Source organism: Bos taurus, unplaced genomic scaffold (genome assembly GCF_002263795.3).
Source record: "Bos taurus isolate L1 Dominette 01449 registration number 42190680 breed Hereford unplaced genomic scaffold, ARS-UCD2.0 Leftover_ScbfJmS_1713, whole genome shotgun sequence".
In the NCBI taxonomy this organism is placed as follows: domain Eukaryota; kingdom Metazoa; phylum Chordata; class Mammalia; order Artiodactyla; family Bovidae; genus Bos; species Bos taurus.
The window spans coordinates 34,534-52,482 of NW_020190812.1; positions in this window are offsets into that span (position 1 = coordinate 34,534).

Sequence of the window (17,949 nt, forward strand, 5' to 3'; positions counted from 1 at the left end):
CAGATGCTAAAAAGTCCACCGGGTGGAAGAAGTTAACTGCATGACAACCATGATAAACTGGAACCTAAGGATTTATGATGATAATCCCTGTTGCATTACCGTGCTCCTCAACATCAAGCAGAGAATAGTGCATGAGCTAAATCAAGTACTCTCCACTCTCTCCCCTAGTCTGCCTTTAAAAAACCTCCCCTGAAATCCACTGGGGTGTTCCAGCTTTCTGAGCATGAGCATCCTTACTCCTTGTTTGGCCTTTGCAATAAACCTTTCTCTGCTCAGAATGCCAACATTTCAGTGCATATCACCTCAGTGTACATTGGGCACAAGGGCTTGGTTTGGCCAATACAAACCAGGCACCAAACATTTGACGATGGCCAACAACAGGGTTTAGCACAGATTGTTTGTAGAGCTATAAGACTTAAACAAATGTAACAAAAGATTAGAAGACTTAAAATGATTTCGAAACATGAATTCATTGGATATTGCCACAACATGTGAGGTGTCTTGCATCTCACAGGTTACATTGTGGGGGGATCTCTGTGAGCTTTTTGCTGCCCTCTTTGAAGAGGAATTTGGGACAGAGAGATTGCCTTATGATTTCTTTCATCATGAGCTCAGAGCCTGCCTAGTGGAGTAATAGTGGCAATATGTTATAGAATACAGGTTATGTGCGTTTGTGGGAAACTTAATTCACTTTTAACTCCTACGATGCCCTGTTCAAGAAGATATTATCTCTATTTTACAGATGAGAATGATGAGGCTCAAGGACAGCATTCTCCAAGATCTTTGAATCAGTAAATGACGAATTTTGATTTGGATTCAAGTCCAAGTCCAGCATGACTGTCTCACTGTTGGATGGTCAGTGTGTGAAAAGTGTCTGGAATATTCTATCTGAATGAATCAATGCTGTAGGACTGAGAATATAATCATAAGTGATGTTATTTGTGTGGCCATCTTACCAGCTCAGCAGCTTCTCTTCTCTTTCATTCTAAATGAAGAAAGATCAAAGTTTGTGTGCTTATAATAAGATCATCTCATTATTCTTTGATAATTTCCCATGTACCTTGGCTAAAATGGTGTTATTATTAATGACTTTTAGCTTCAGTTATGCAAGATGAATATGTCCTGCAGAACTAGTGTACAGTAATTTGGTTACAGTTGACAGTACAATACTGTGCCCTTTTCAGTTGCTGAGAGAGTAGAGTTTGGGAGTTCTCAACATACAACAGAGAAAAAATTAAATGATTAAGATGTGAAGTGATAGATATATTGATTGGCTTGGTATGATGAGCATTTCACAATGTATATGTATGTCAAGTCATCAAGTTGTACATCTAAATATATACAATTTTTGATCATCAATTAGACCTCAATAAAGCTGAAGGAGAAATTAATTTTAAAGAAATCCTTAATGTATTCAAATATTTTTTATAACTCAAACATATAAGAATGGCAAACTGATGATAATTTTCTATTGATGGCATGCTGGTGGTTTATTATACTATTTTCTTGATATTTCATGCATGTTTGAAGTTTTCTATTGAAAAAAGGAAGACAAAGCTGAAAACTGTCAATGTCCAATTACCCATCTTTCTGGTGTTAACTCTTTCTCAGATAATGCAATCAAACAACCTAAATAATCACTCCTCACTTGATTTCCAGTTCTCTTTGAAATTCTCTACATTTCTCCATCCCTATAAATGTTCAGCTACTAGCTCTACTTCAAAGATGAATAAATTGCTTGCTGAAGTTGGAAGTCTAGTGACTTCTCTCATCACACTTCCCCAGACTGTTCTCTCTGGTCCCCACAACTGTCTCAAGACCATAATTAGTGTCTCCAAACTGTCAAATACACTCAGTCCCTACAGCTTCTGCTGTATTTTTTTTTAATAAGATTTTTTGAAACTTCTTAGGAATATTTTCTGAACATACACTACTATGATATTTAGAAGAAATGTTCAAATCCAATGTTACACTGTTCAGAGGACTGGCTCTGGAGCCAAGGGATCAGAGCTCTAGATGCCTCACTCATCCTGCTTCCAACAGGGTTACTGTCAGCCTCAGAATTTGTGAAAGTATTTTGTAAAAACTAAAACAAATACAAACAAAACTCTGTTTTGAAATGACTATACTACTAAGTGCCATCAACAGATTCAATGCAATCCCTATCAAATTACCAATGGCACTTTTCACAGACCTAGAACAAAAAAATTCGCAATTCATATGGAGACATAAGAGACCCTGAATATCCAAAACAGTCTTCAGAAAGAAGAATGGAGCTGGAGGAATCAACCATCCTGACTTCAGACTAAACTACAAAGCTACAGTAATCAAGAGAGTATGGTACTGGCACAAAAACAGAAATATAGAACAATGGAACAAGATAGAGAACCCAGAGATGAATCCACCCACCTATGGGTACCTAATTTTTGACAAAGGAAGCAAGAATATACAATGGGGCAAAGACAGCCACTTCAATAAGTGGTGCTGCAAAACTGGACAGCTACATGCAAAAGAGGGAAATTAGAACACTAGCTAAAACCATACACAAAGATAAACTCAAAGTGGATTAAAGACCTAAATGTAAGACCAGAAACTATTAAACTCTTAGAGGAGAACATAGGCAAAGCACTTGATGACATAAATCAAAGCAAGATCTCCTACCCACCTCCTAGAATAATGGAAATAAAAACAAAAGTAAACAAGCACAGCCTAATTAAACTTAAAGCTTTTGCACAGCAAAGGAAACTACAAACAAAGTGAAAAGACAACCCTCAGAATGGGAGAAAATAATAGCAAAGGAAACAACTGATAAAGAATTCATTTCTATAATATACAAGCAGCTCATACAACTCAATACCAGAAAAGCAAACAACCTAATCAAAAAGTGGGAAAGGGACCTGAAGAGACATTTCTCCAAAGAAGACATACAGATGGGTAACAGGCACAACATCACTCATTATTGGACAAATGCGAATCAAAAATACAAGAAGTTACCACCTCACACCAGTCAGAGTGCCCATCATCAAAAAGCCTAAAAACAATGGATGCTGGAGAGGGTATGGAGAGAGGGGAACATTCTTGTAATGTAAACTGATACAGTCACTATGGAAGACAGTATGGAGACTCCTTAAAAAGCCAGGCATAAAACCACCATATGACCCAGCAATCACACCCCTAGGCATATACCCGGAGGAAATAAAAACTGAAAAGACACACGTGCCCAAATGTTCATTGCAGCACTGTTTACAATAACAAGAACACGCAGGCAACCTGGATGTCCATCGACATATAAATGGATAGAGAAGCTGCGGCACACATACATACAATGGACTAGTGCTGCTGCTGCTGCTAAGTTGCTTCAGTCGTGTCCGACTCTGTGCGACCCCAGAGATGACAGCCCACCAGGCTCCCCCGTCCCTGGGATTCTCCAGGCAAGAACACTGGAGTGGGTTGCCATTTCCTTCTCAATACTCAGCCATGAAAAGGAACAGATTTGAATATGTTCTAATGAGGTGGACAAAACTAGAGCCTATTATGCAGAGTGAAGTAAGTCAGAAAGAGGAATATAAATATTGTATACTGACACATATATATGGAATCTGAAGAGATGTCACTGATGAATTTATTTTCAGTGCAGCAATGGAGAAACACACATAAAGAACAGACCTATGGATAGAATGGGAGGAGAGGAGGGAGAAGGGGAGATGTATGGAGAAAATAACATAGAAATTCACAATATCATATATAAAATAGATAGCCAATGAGAATTTGCTGTATGACTCAGGGACCTCAAACATGGACTCTGCGAAAGGCTGAAGGGTGAGGTGGGGAGGAAGATGGGAGGGAGATCCAGGAGGGAGGGGACATGGGTATACCTATGGCTGATTCTTGTTGATGCATGACAGAAAACTACAAAATTCTGTAAAGCAATTACCTTTCAATTAAAAAACAACAACAAAAAACTTTTTGTTTTGAACAGGTGTTCAGTGAATGCCTTTCAGGCGCAGGACCTCTAGGCCAGACACAGAGCTTACAAACATGGGGGAGATGTCATAAGACCTCTATCTGCCCTTATTTACTGATCTGAAATTGTTCAATACTACAACTAAAAGAACAATAACAAGTGATGGAAAGGATGTACAGAAACTGGAATTCTCATATATTGCTGGTGGGAATGTAACATGGTACAACCACAAAGTTACCACATAACCCAGAAATTCTGCTCATAGTTATCTATTCAGGATAAATGAAAACATATGCCCACATGAAAACTTAGTTACTAATGGTATAACACCATTATTCATAAAAAGGTAATAATTAGGGGTGTTAGGGGTGGGAGGAAGCAAGTGTACACCACCTAATGAATGGATAAATAAAATCTAGTATTACATGCAATAGGATATTATTTGTAAAGATAGATACATGTATGTATGCCACAACATGGATGAACATTGAACATATTATGCTGAGTTAATGAAGCCAGCCATTGACAAAACAACATCTAAGGAGAAATTAAATCTTGTTGGACTTGATGATTCGTTTCCAGATAAATCTAAGGGATCATAGGGGAAATCTGTATCTGTGCAAACTATAAATTATTATATGGTCTACAGCAGGAGTTCCCAACCCCTGATCTATGGCCTGTTAGGAACCAGGCCACAGAGCAAGAGGTGAGCAATGGGTGAGGAAGAGAAGCTTGATGGGTATTTAGAGCCATTTCTCATCACTCACATTGCCATCTGATCTCCACCTCCTGTCAGATTAGCAGCAGCATTAGATTCTCATAGAAGCATGAACCCTACTGTGAACTGCTCATGTGAGGGATCTAGGTTGAGCACTCCTTGTGAGAATCTAATTATGATCTGAGGTGGAGCTGAAGTGATGATGCTAGCACTGGGGAGCATCTGCAAGTACAATTATCATTAGCAGAGAGGTTGACAGCAGAGGGTCTGTAATAAGCCATTTGCTTGCAGATTCATATCAAGACCTTTTCAATGAGTGGCAAGTGACAAGCTGCATCTGTTGGCAGGCCGTACAGGAGCACATGAGTTGGTACTTCAATTGCACAGCTGCATCTCGTGACAGTCTTTAAGGCAGAATCCGACACTAATTTTACTGTGCACAAGGCCTGCCCATTACTTCCATCAGTGCCTCTTTCCTGCACTGCATACTTGTCTCTGTCACAGTTTTGGTAAGCCCACAAGCTAACTTTAGCCAAAATGAGTAAAAAACAGAGTCAGAGCTTCTTTGATAAGGGGGAGAGACCCAATGATGAGACAGCAAAAGAGTCTAAGACTGCCAACAAAAGAAAACTTCAATTAAGATAAAATATCAAGAGTTCTACTTCAATTACAGGTTAATTGCAACACATGTATTTGCAACCAGTTATGCAATGAAGCCACAAAACTGTCACAACTGTTTTCACATGGAAAACAAGCACCCTGCATTGAAAGACAAGCCTTTGGAGTTTTTCAAAAGGAAATATGTGAACACGAAGAACAGAAGCAATTAGTGATGGCCACAACTTCATCAAATGTGTCTGCACCGAGAGCATCTTTCTTAGTGGTGAACATCATTGCTAAAGTTAAAAAGTCCTTCACTCTTACTGAAGAGTCAAACCTTCCTGGTGCTGAGGACAGCTTTCATGAACTTTTAGGAGAGGCTGCAGTTCAAAAGGTGGCACCGTTCCCTCTTTTGGCTAGTACCATAGCTAGATGACGGAAAAGGCAATGGCACCCTACTCCAGTACTCTTGCCTGGAAAATCCCATGGACGGAGGAGCCTGGTGGGCTTCAGTCCATGGGGTCACTAAGAGTCGGTCACAACTGTGTGACTTCACTTTCACTTTTCACTTTCATGCATTAGAGAAGGAAATGGCAACCCACTCCAGTGTTCTTGCCTGGAGAATCCCAGGGACGGGGGAGCCTGGTGGGCTGCCATCTACGGGGTCGCACAGAGTCAGACATGACTGAAGCGACTTACCAGTAGCAGCATAGCTAGATGAATTGGTGAAACAGCAGAGGATATTGAAACACAATTGTAGGAAAGATTAATGAGTCACTGTGGTATGCAATCCAACTTAACAAGTCTACTGATGTTGATAAAAAGGCAACAATGCTTGTTTCTATGAGCTATATTTTCAGGTGGTTGTGCATGAGGATATGTTGTGGGCACTTTTGTTGCCAACCAATACCACAGCCACAGAACTATTTAAGTCTTTGAAATTACATATCAGGAAAACTGAATTGGTCATTTTGTGTTGGTCTGTGTACACAGTGGTTGCCATGACTGGATGGCTTTCTTGTTTCACTACTTGAGTCAAAGAGATCGCTTTTAAATGTGAGTCAATATACACTGTTATCCATAGAGAAATGCTGGCTAGTTGAAAAGTGTCACCTGAACTTAACAATGTTTGCAGGATGTGACTAAATGATCAACTACATCACAGTGCATGACCTTAGCTCACATCTGTTCATGCAGTTCTGTGAGGAAATGGATGCAGAGCACACACATTTCTTATGTACAAAAAAGTGAGAAGACTTTCAAAGGTAGATCACTGGCCAGAGTTTTTGACATACAAGAGATGCTCCAGATATTTCTGGCAGCACCTTTCAGTGACACAGAAGGGATTGCAAACCTTGCTTACCTGTGTGACATACTATACCTCCTCAATGAACTCAATCTATCTATCACTTTGAGGGAGAAGGACAACTGTGTTTAAGTCAGCAGATAAAGTGGCTGCATTGAATGCCAAACTGGAGTTATGGAGGTAACAAGTGAACACTGGGGTTTTGACATGTTTCAAATATTAACAGAGATTTTAAAAGAGACTGAGCCAGGGCCTTCTTCATCCTGGCTGGTGTGTGATCACCTATTTCAGCTTTCGAAAGAGTTTGAGCATTACTTCCCAACCACGAAACAGTCTTGAACTGGAAAGGAATGGATCTGTGATCCATCTGCAAATAAGCAAGGTGCATCGACTTTATCTGTTGTAAGAGAGGATCACCTTCTTGAGATTGTAAATGATGATGATCTAAAAAGTATGTTTGAGACAATTTCAAATCTCTATATGTTCTAGATTAAAGACAGAATGTCCTGAGATTGCCACAAAGCACTGAAAAGTCTGCTTCCATATTCTTTGGGAAGCAGGGTTTTCTGCCAGTGACAGCAACCAAAATGTGATTGCAGAGTAGATTGGACATAAACAGCACACTTCAGGTGTCAGTCTCTCCCATCACCCCAAAATGAGACCATCTAGTTGCAGAAAAACAAGCTCAGGGCTCTCACTGCTTCTGCAGTATGGTGAGTTGTATAATTATTTCACTATATAGTCACAACATAATAATAAAAGAAGTAAGTACACAGTAAATGTAATGAGCTTGAATCATCTCAAAACCATCCCACCCTCCCTGGTCCATGGAAAAACTGTCTTTCATGAAACTGGTCCCTAGTGCCAAAAAGGTTGGAGACCACTGGTCTATAGGATGCCGGGAGCCGGCATATTGCATATTGAGTGCATATTGCATATTGAGTGCAGCACTTTCCACAGCATCATCTTTCAGGATCTGGAATAGCTCAACTGGAATTCTATCATTGCCGGGAGCCAGTGTGAGGAGCTCCACCCATGACAAAGGTCATGAGGAAGGAGGCTCGGCATACGCAAAGGTGGGATCGAGCCTCAGGAGTCCCCCTGGAAATTCTCGAGCATTTACACCCAAAACCAGAGTCTGCCTACTTTCTGCTTTGTGCCTTCACCTACACCTCTGACTTTATGGGGGCTGTCCCCCACTACCTCTCTCTGAAAAAAGAGTTAGCTTACAGCTCCAGTTAATAATTCCTGGGTGTGACAGTGTTTAAACCTACAAAACTCCTTTGGAAATCCTCTAGCTTGCCTGATAGGGTTTTTCCGGCCACATGTGATTGTTCAGAGCCTCCCAACTGTGAGAGGCAGGAGATGTTCTAAAGCTGTCTAAATACCAGTTCCTTTGAGCAGTTAAAAGATTGATTAGAAATTGTAATTGGTGGACAGCGGATTTTCACTTGGTTGGGCCCAATGTTTGCTGCTAAGTCTCCATATCCCTTACCTGCTGTGTCCCTGGCAGTGTATTGATTAATATAATTGGTGTAAGTAGTAGCTTTAATGTTTGTAACCTAGGACCCTTGAGTTAATTCTTTTTCTTGTTATAGCCCACCACACCTTTGCTCTGTAGGAATGCAACTTTATCTAATGCTTTTGGAGGGTGGCGCTTGACTTATCACCTTTAGAGAAAAATAAGTTTTCTGAAGAAAGGGTCTTAAAATGTTAACAGGCCTCCGGGCCAGAAGATGATGCAAATCACCTAAGCTTTTGCATATGATAAGTTTGCAGGAAGAAAGCCTGGCTTGCTGCAGGACTCTACCCCTTCCCCCATTATCCTCTATGCATAACTTAAGGTATAAAAACTACTTTGGAAAAAAAAGTGAGGGCCTTGTTCACTGAAACTTGGTCTCCCCATGTCGTTCTTTCTCTTACCTTCTGGCTGAATTATTCAGCCTCTTTTCTCCACTGAATTTCCTCACTGAGCTATTCTTATTTCAGCCTCTTTTCTCCACTGAATTTTCCTACTGAGCTATCCTCATTCTATTACTCCTTATATCCTTAATTAACATTTAATTAAGTAATTGTTTCCTGATCTTCGCCTACGCTGTCTCTCCTTCGAATACCCTGGATCAGCCGGAGCTGGGCCCCGGCAATAGGATCTCTGACATATGGTCAAAGCTGTGTTAAATCTGCAGCAGGTTTAACAACAGAACTAAAATGGCTCAGGTGGGACAGGGCTGGTTGGTCCTCAAGCATTTTTCTATCAAGACATACAGGACAAATGGGATTCACAATTTAAACATAATCCTGTGGGTATCCATAGCTCTGAATATGGTGACAATCTCTCTATCACTCCTCCTTCTAGAAATATATCTACCTCTGTAAACTCAGGGCTGGGCACCCAACTGAAATCTAGCCAATCATAAAAGCCATGTCAATATGCAAAGGCCTTGGCCCACAGATAACCTCATGGCTAACCAGACCAACTGGATTTCTTCCTTGAGAATGTTGAGCGGGGGTAATTTCTGTTTTCTTTTTTGCTGGAGCTAGAAAGAGAACACCTCTCTTTCCTTTCTGATGAGGGAGTTTTAAGGACATGACACATGATTGGTAACCATGTGCCCCATTTATTTACATGGAGAGCCTGAAAGAGTAGAGCAGGTACTCAGGGAAAGTCATACAGTCAACAACTATTTATTGAACACCTACTATTCCAGGAACTAGGGATACATAAGTGAACAGCACGATTGGTATAAAGCAGAATCTCAGTGACATCAAGTCCCTAGGGCTCTTGAGGCTAACAGGATCCCTCCTTGGATGATGTGACCTGCTGGAGCAGAAGCTGTTACTTTCTAGCTTGTGTCCTCTGACTCTTCTCCAGGACCAAGGAGCTCACTGCTTATCTGCATTTCTCCACTTAGGGCCTCTTTCTAGCTATGGAACCACACTGGGGCCATATGCAAAGCAAGTAAAAAACCTTGGATTCAGCCCTTAACCAGTGATGGATGGGGAGTGGGTAGATAAATGCCCCAGTGCCCTTGCCTGTCAACTGGAATAATTCTGTCTCCCAGGGTAACTCAGGGAAGGAACCCAGTGGCAAAAGCAGTAACTTTCTTGATAACACACACTTTATCGGTTTCCTTCCCTTTATTGTCTCACTTATCCACTCCATACATGTGTTTTCCTAGGATCACTTCTAAAATAAACCACTTTCATGCAAATGTTTGCCTCACGGTCTGCTACTGGGGGAACCCAAACTATGACACCTATGAGGAACATGCTTCCAATTATGAAAACTACATTCACTCCATTGAACCCATGAAAATCCTTATTAATATTATAAACCTGGGTTGTCAAATACAGTAACACTATTCACATAATGCACATAAATGCATCTGGTCCAAATTGAGGCGTGCTTTAACTGTACAGTACACCACAGATTTCAAATATAGCATAAAACTTTTTTGTCTCAATGATTTTTTCCTGTTTATTACATGCTGATGTATTTTTGACACATAGTTTCAAAAAGGTCTTACTAATATTACTTTAACTTGTCCCTTTTAACTTTTTCACATGGTTATTGCAAATTTAAATTTATAGATGTGGCTCACTATATATTTCTGTGGACAGCACTGCTATAACCAATGGACAGAATTTAACACCACAAATTTATCTCCCACTTAAGAAAGTAAATAAGTATCATGAGAGTATTTAAATCTTGAATGTGATCTAATTCATGAAAAGAAGTCACACACACATTTCAGAACTTTGTTATTAGTAATGTGTTACCTGTGTTACTTCCCACTGGCCCTCAGTCGTATGTGCATCATTATACTATCATATAGAGCCCTGATGTAAAAACTGAAGCAAAACTGCTCAATGTGAGCCAATGACTTCTCTGGGGGCTCAGTGGTAAAGACTCTGCTTGCCAAGCAGTAGACTCCGGTTTGATACCTGGGTCGGGAAAATCCCCTGGAGAAGGAAACAGCAACTCACTCCAGTATTCTTGACTGGGAAATCCCATGGGCCGAGAGGCCTGGCAGGCTACAGTCCATGGGGTCACAAAAGAGAACGACTGACTAAACCACATTAAGATATCATAATAAAAATGGGATTTTCAGTTATTTTGATTCCAGCCTTTTGGAAAACTAGTTCATTATTTAGATAAGTGTCCAGAAACTGCTAAGAGTTGATAAAGGTGTCCTTGGAGAAGGCAATGGCACCCCTCTCCAGTACTCTTGCCTGGAAAATCCCATGGGTGGAGGATCCTGGTAGGCTGCAGTCCATGGGGTCGCTAAGAGTCGGATATGACTGAGCGACTTCACTTTCACTTTTCACTTTCATGCATTGGAGGAGGAAATGGCAACCCACTCCAGTGTTCTTGCCTGGAGAATCCCAGGGACAGGGGAGCCTGGTGGGCTGCCATCTATGGGGTCGCACAGAGTCAGACACGACTGACGCAACTTAGCAGCAGTAGCAGCAGCAGAAAAGAATATACCTAAAAAGATGAAATCCCTGTTTTCATTAGGCTCACAATCTAGAAAAAGAGTAAGTAAAAAGAAAATTATAGCAAAGTAATACAAATAATAAGATAATCAGTTCAGTAGCTCAGTCGTGTCCAACTCTTTGAGACCCCATGAATCGCAGCATGCCAGGCCTCCCTGTCCATCACCAACTCCCGGAGTCTATCCAAACCCGTGTCCATCAAGTCAGTGATGCCATCCAGCCATCTCATCCTCTGTCATCCCCTTCTCATCCTGCCCCCAATCCTTCCCAGCATTAGGGTCTTTTCTAATGAGTCAACTCTTCACGTGAGGTAGCCAAAGTATTGGAGTTTCAGCTTCAACATCAGTCTTTCCAATGAACACCCAGGACTGATCTCCTTTAGGATGGACTGGTTGGATCTTCTTGCAGTCCAAGGGACTCTCAAGAGTCTTCTCCAATACGAAAGTTCAAAAGCATCAATTCTTTGGCACTCAGCTTTCTTTACCGTACAACTCTCACATCCATACATGACCACTGGAAAAACCATAGTCTTGACTAGATGGACCTTTGTTGGCAGTGTAATGTCTCTGCTTTATAATATGCTGTCTAAGTTGGTCATAACTTTCCTTCCAAGGAATAAGCGTCTTTTAATTTCATGGCTGCAATCACCATCTGCAATAAGATAATATAAACATACAAATATATTCATTCTCACCTATTAAATTAGCAACACTTTTTAAAAAAACAGAATTAGTTCAGTTCAGTTGCTCAGTCATGTCCAACTCTTTGCAACACCATGGACTGCAACATGCCAAGACTCCCTGTCCCTCGACAACTCCCAGAGTTTACCCAAACTCATGTCCATTGAGTTGGGATACCATCCAACCACCTCATCCTCTGTCGTCCTCTTCTCCCACCTTCAATCTTTCCCAGGATCAGGGTATTTTCAAATGAGTCAGTTCTTCACATCAGGTGGCCAAATTATTGGAGCTTCAGCTTCAACATCAATCCTTCCAATGAACACTCAGGACTGATCTCCTTTAGGATGGACTGGTTGGATCTCCTTGAGGTACAAGGGAATTTCAAGAGTCTTTTCAAATATCAAAGTTCAAAAGCATCAGTTCTTCAGTGCTCAGCTTTCCTTATAGTACAACTCTCACATCCATACATGACTACTGGAAAAACCATAGCCTTTAGTAGATGGACATTTGTTGGCAAAGTAACGTCTCTGATTTTTAATATACTGTCTAGTTTGGTCATAACTTTCTTTCCAAGGAGTAAGTGTCTTTTAATTTCAAGGCTGTAGTCACCATCTGAAGTGATTTTGGAGCCCCCCAAAATAAAGAAGGCAATGACACCCCACTCCAGTACTCTTGCCTGGAAAATCCGATGGATGGAGGAGCCTGCTAGGCTGCAGTCCATGGGGCCACTGAGAGTCGGACACGACTGAGCGACTTCACTTTCATTTTTCACTTTCACTTTTCACTTTCATGCATTGGAGAAGGAAATGGCAACCCACTCCAGTGTTCTTGCCTGGAGAATCCCAGGGACGGGGGAGCCTGGTGGGCTGCCGTCTATGGGGTCGAACAGAGTTGGACACGACTGAAGTGACTTAGCATAGCAAAATAAAGTCAGCCACTATTTCCAGTTTCCCCATCTATTTTCCATGAAGTTGATGGGACTGGATGCCATGATCTTAGTTTTCTGAATGTTGAGCTTTAAGCCAACTTTTTCACTCTCCTCTTTCACTTTCATCAAGAGGCTCTTTAGTTCTTCTTCACTTTTGGTCATAAGATCATCTGCATATCTGATGTTACTCTATTTCTCCCAGCAATCTTGATTCCAGTTTGTGCTTTATCCAGCCCATCCCATGCTAATTAAAAGTGTGATAGGCACTGTAATCTACTATTGGTAAACTATAAATTAGAATAGTCTTTTTAGTTAATAATTTGACGATATTTATTAAAAGCCTTAAATTGTTCACCTTCTTTTACCCAATAGGATGTTTACCTACAAGATGATGAAGGCAAAAAAGTCACTTACAGAAAACTGTTTATGCACAACTTTATTTATATACAAATGTTTCTCAGAGCAATGATTATTATTAAATTATAATAGAATTTAGAAACACCCTAACTTCCAAGTTTAGCAACAGCAACATGATTAAATAAATTAGGAATTATTTTTAAATAAGTGCTTTTGAACATCTATCACACATCACATACCCTTCAAAGAACTAAGAATCAATGGCTTACAAAACATGTAAGGTTTATCTTCTCACCGTGTTTACATTGAATTCATAGGAGATAGACAGTAAACAAGTTAATGAATGAACAAGATAATATCAGAAGTGCTGACTCATTGGAAAAGACCCTGATACTGGGAAAGATTGAGGGCAGGGGGAGAAGGGGACGACAGAGAATGAGATGGTTGAATGGCATCACCGACTCAATGGACATGAGTTTGGGTAAACTCCGGAAGTTGGTGATGGACAGGGAAGCCTGGAGTGCTGCGATTCATGGGGTCACAAAGAGTCGGACACGACTGAGTGACTAATCTGGACTGATGAAGAACAAGAAGTGAGAGTAGCTAGAGATGGCTGGCAAGCCCTGATTTTAATTGGGTAGTCAAGAAGGCTACTCAGATAAGAAATAGCCAAAACATGAAAGCCAAGGAGTCAGTCTTCTATAAACCTGGGAGCAAAAAGAAAAAAAATTAAAAAACCAAAAGTGTAAAAAAATGAAAAACAGTCCTTGGTATTGGATAAGATAACTTAGGTGAGTGTAGATTTAAAAAAGGAAAGGGAGACTTCCTTTTGCATCTGTCAGAGGAGGCAAACTGCCACCCCCAAGACTGGGGAGGCCCACAGGTGAACAGAGGAAGTTGAGGCTTCTCAGGGTGAAACCACCATGGGAGCCTGCGCTTGGAGAGGAAACCAGAGCCGTAACCGAAAAACTGCTGGAGGCTCAGTGTGAACAATCTGAGAGTAAAAACCCCAGGGGGACCTGGTAATGAAGGGACTCATAATACTGTGAACCTTACCTCCAGGAGTTTCACCGGGATCCTACAAGAAATACCAGGGAAAGTCCCCTCAGCCTTCCTGCTGGGAGTGGGGGGATGGGGAGGAGCCAATTTGAAATAATCAGAACACTCAGTCTTCTGAAGAAGGCCTTTCCCAGGGGAAAACTAGTACTAGAGTCTAATCCTCTAGAGTATTAACTGAGCCAACTGACCTGGGGAAGGGAATACCCAGTTCCAGCTGGCTTGAGCTATTCTGTCCCATATAAGAGAAGGGGTGGGGGAGAGAAAAATGAGAAACACTTGTGAGGTTTACAGTCCAGAGGAAGAGGCTCACTGAGAGCAATGGGATCTGCCTGCCCTCACACCTCACCTCCTCATTACTAAAACCCACTTATAGCAGTGCCTTTAATCCAGGACATCATGTCCACATTTCAAGAAAAAGTTACAAGGCACAGCAAAGGCAAAAGAAAAAAAAATTTTTTTTTGAAGAGACAAAGCATCATCTGAACCAGACATAGCAGGGATGTTGGAAACATCAGACCAGAAGTAAGCCAGAAAGAAAAACACCAATACAGCATACTAACGTATATATATGGAATTTAGAAAGATGGTAATGATAACCCTAAAAGCGAGACAGCAAAAGAGACACAGATGTATAGAACAGTCTTTGGACTCAGTGGGAGAAGGTGAGGGTGGGGTGATTTGAGAGAATAGCACTGAAACATGTATATTATCATATGTGAAACAGATCGCCAGTCCAGGTTCAATGCATGAAATAGGATGCTCAGGGCTGATGCACTGGGATGACCCAGAGGGATGGGATGGGGAGGGAGTTAGAAGGGGGGTTCAGGATAGGGAACACATGTACACCCATGGCTGATTCATGTCAATGTATGTCAAAACAACTACAATATTGTAGAGTAATTAGCCTCCAATTAAAATTAAAAATAAAAAATAAAAGCGACTCTGGCTTCCCCAGTGACTCAGTGGTAAAGAATCTGCCTGCCAATGCAGGAGACCTGGGTTCAATCCGTGGGTCAGGAAGATCCCCTGGAGAAGAAATTGGCAATCCACTCTAGTATTCTTCCCTGGGAAATCCTATAGACAGAGAAGCCTGGTGGGCTACAGTCCATGGGGTCACAAAAGAGTTGAACATGCCTGAGTGACTAAACAACAGTGATAATAACATGATTAATATATCAAGGGCTCTAAAGGATAAAGTATACAGCATGCAAAAATAGATGGGCAATAGAATCAGAAAGATGTAGATTCTAAGAAGGAACAAAGAAGAGATGCTAGAAATAAACAGCAGTGTAACAGAAAAGAAGAAAAAACCCTACAACTATGCTTATTATTTTCAAATTAAAGAAAAACACTTTGTCTATAAAGGAATAAAGATAAGAATTGTATCCAATTCTACTCAGAAATCATCCAAAACAAGGAGAGAGTAGAGTGGAAAAGCTTTAAATGTTGAGAGAAAACAAAACAAAACAAAACACCAATTTAGAATTCCATAGTTTGTGAAATGATTTTCAAAAGTAAAGGAAAAATGAATACTTCTTCAGACAAACAAAAATTGGGAAAGGAGTATGACAAGGCTGTATAATGTCACCCTGCTTATTTAACTCATATGCAGAGCATCATGCAAGGTGCCAGACTAGATAAAGCACAAACTGGAATCAAGATTGCCAGGAGAAATATCAATAATTTCAGATATGCAGTTGAAGCCTAGTGTGCTGCAGTCTATGGGGTCACAAAGAGTCACACACGACTGAGCAACTGAACTGAACTGATGATAATACCACTGTAGATGCACAAAGCAAAGAGTAACTAAAGAGTCTCTTGATGAGGGTGAAAGACAAGAGTGAAAAATCTGGCTTAATGCTCAACAATCAAAAAGCTAAGATCGTGGTGTCTGGTCTCATCATTTCATGGCAAATAGATGGGGAAAAAGACGAAGCAGTGAGATTTTATTTTCTTGGGTTCCAAAATCACTGCAGACAGTGACTGCAGTCATGATATTAAAAGACACTTGCTCTTTGGAAGGAAAGCTATGACAAACCTAATAAAATCTAAAGGGAAGATGTAGACGTTCTAGAGATGGATTCACAACAATGTGAATATAACTAATACCATAGAGCAGTACATTTTAAAAAATGGTGGAAATTGTTCATTTTACATTCTGTATATTTTACGGCGTAGGGGAGAGGAAAATTTCTTTTACTCTTCTAGGCTCTCTGGCTGAGGCCTTGGAGATTCAAACGATGTAAGACAGATGAACAAGAGAAATACAGTTTATTAACTTGTATAGAATGCACACTTATGGAAAGATCTTCTATCATTTACAGATTGTTATTTTTGTACTCAGATAGTATTACAAAGTGCTTCATCTTCAGGAAGATTCATAGGAAGGATTTTTGACAAATACAGGTTTCTGATAAATTTCAGACCTTGCTGCTAAACTTTGTAAGGAATTATATGATTCTAACAGAAAGTCTGATGTATTCATAAAACTGTTAACAAAAAGAGGACTAGTTGCTGAGTGAACTTGTGAATATGGTTATGATTTTTATGACTTTTGTCTAAAATATTACTGGTTTTAGCTAGCATTTTCCAGATATAAGGAAACCCTTCCTTTCAAGATAATGAAGACTTAAAGGGAACCCTCTTACACTGTTGGTGGGAATGCAAACTAGTACAGACACTATGGAGAACAGTGTGGAGATTCCTTAAAAAACTGGAAATAGAACTGCCTTATGATCCAGAAATCCCACTTCTGGGCATACACACCGAGGAAACCAGAATTGAAAGAGACACGTGTACCCCAATGTTCATCACAGCACAGTTTATAATAGCCAGGACATGTAAGCAACCTAGATGTACATCAGCAGATGAATGGATAAGAAAGCAGTGGTACATATACACAATGGAGTATTACTCAGCCATTAAAAAGAATACATTTGAATCAGTTCTAATGAGGTGGATGAAATTGGAGCCTATTATACAGAGTGAAGTAAGCCAGACAGAAAAACACCAATACAGTATACTAACACATATAAATGGAATTTAGAAAGATGGTAACGATAACCCTGTATGCGAGACAACAAAAGAGACACAGATGTATAGAACAGTCTTTTGGACTCTGTGGGGGAGGGAGAGGGTGGGGTGATTTGGGAGAAAGGCATTGAAACATGTATAATATCATATATGAAATGAATCGCCAGTCCAAGTTCAATGCATGGTACTGGTTGCTTGGGGCTGGTGCACTGAGACGACTCAGAGGGATGGTACGGGGAGGGATGAGGGAAGGGGGTTAAGGATAGGGAACACGTATATACCTGTGGCAGATTCATGTTGATGTATGGCAAAACCAATACAATACTGTAAAGTAATTAACCTCTAATTAAAATAAATAAATTTATTTAAAACAACAACAACAAAAAAAAAACAATTTGGAAAATTAGACCTTTGTAAGTATAATTAAAACATATCTTTTCTTTCTACCTGATTCCTCCAAAAACTGGAAACTCTTAGGTTCCCAGCAGATTTATCAGATAAATAAGGGAGGCTACCTCCTAAAACGGGCACTCTTCCAAACTCCAGTTGATAATTATATTCTCTGAATGAGATTTCTCATCTGTAAATTGCATACTGAAAAGTAATATCAATTTCATGGAGTTATTGTTGATGTGAAAGTGCTTACTGCAGTTCATAGCACAGAAGAGAAAATCAGTAAGTAGAAACTATTACAGCAAGCTATTTTACCAGAGTATTAAATTGACTGTCCCTTGCTGTGGTGTGAATGCTTGTGTAAAAGGAATGAACATGGAATTCTTGAGGTTATAGCTAAGGTATATATAACCT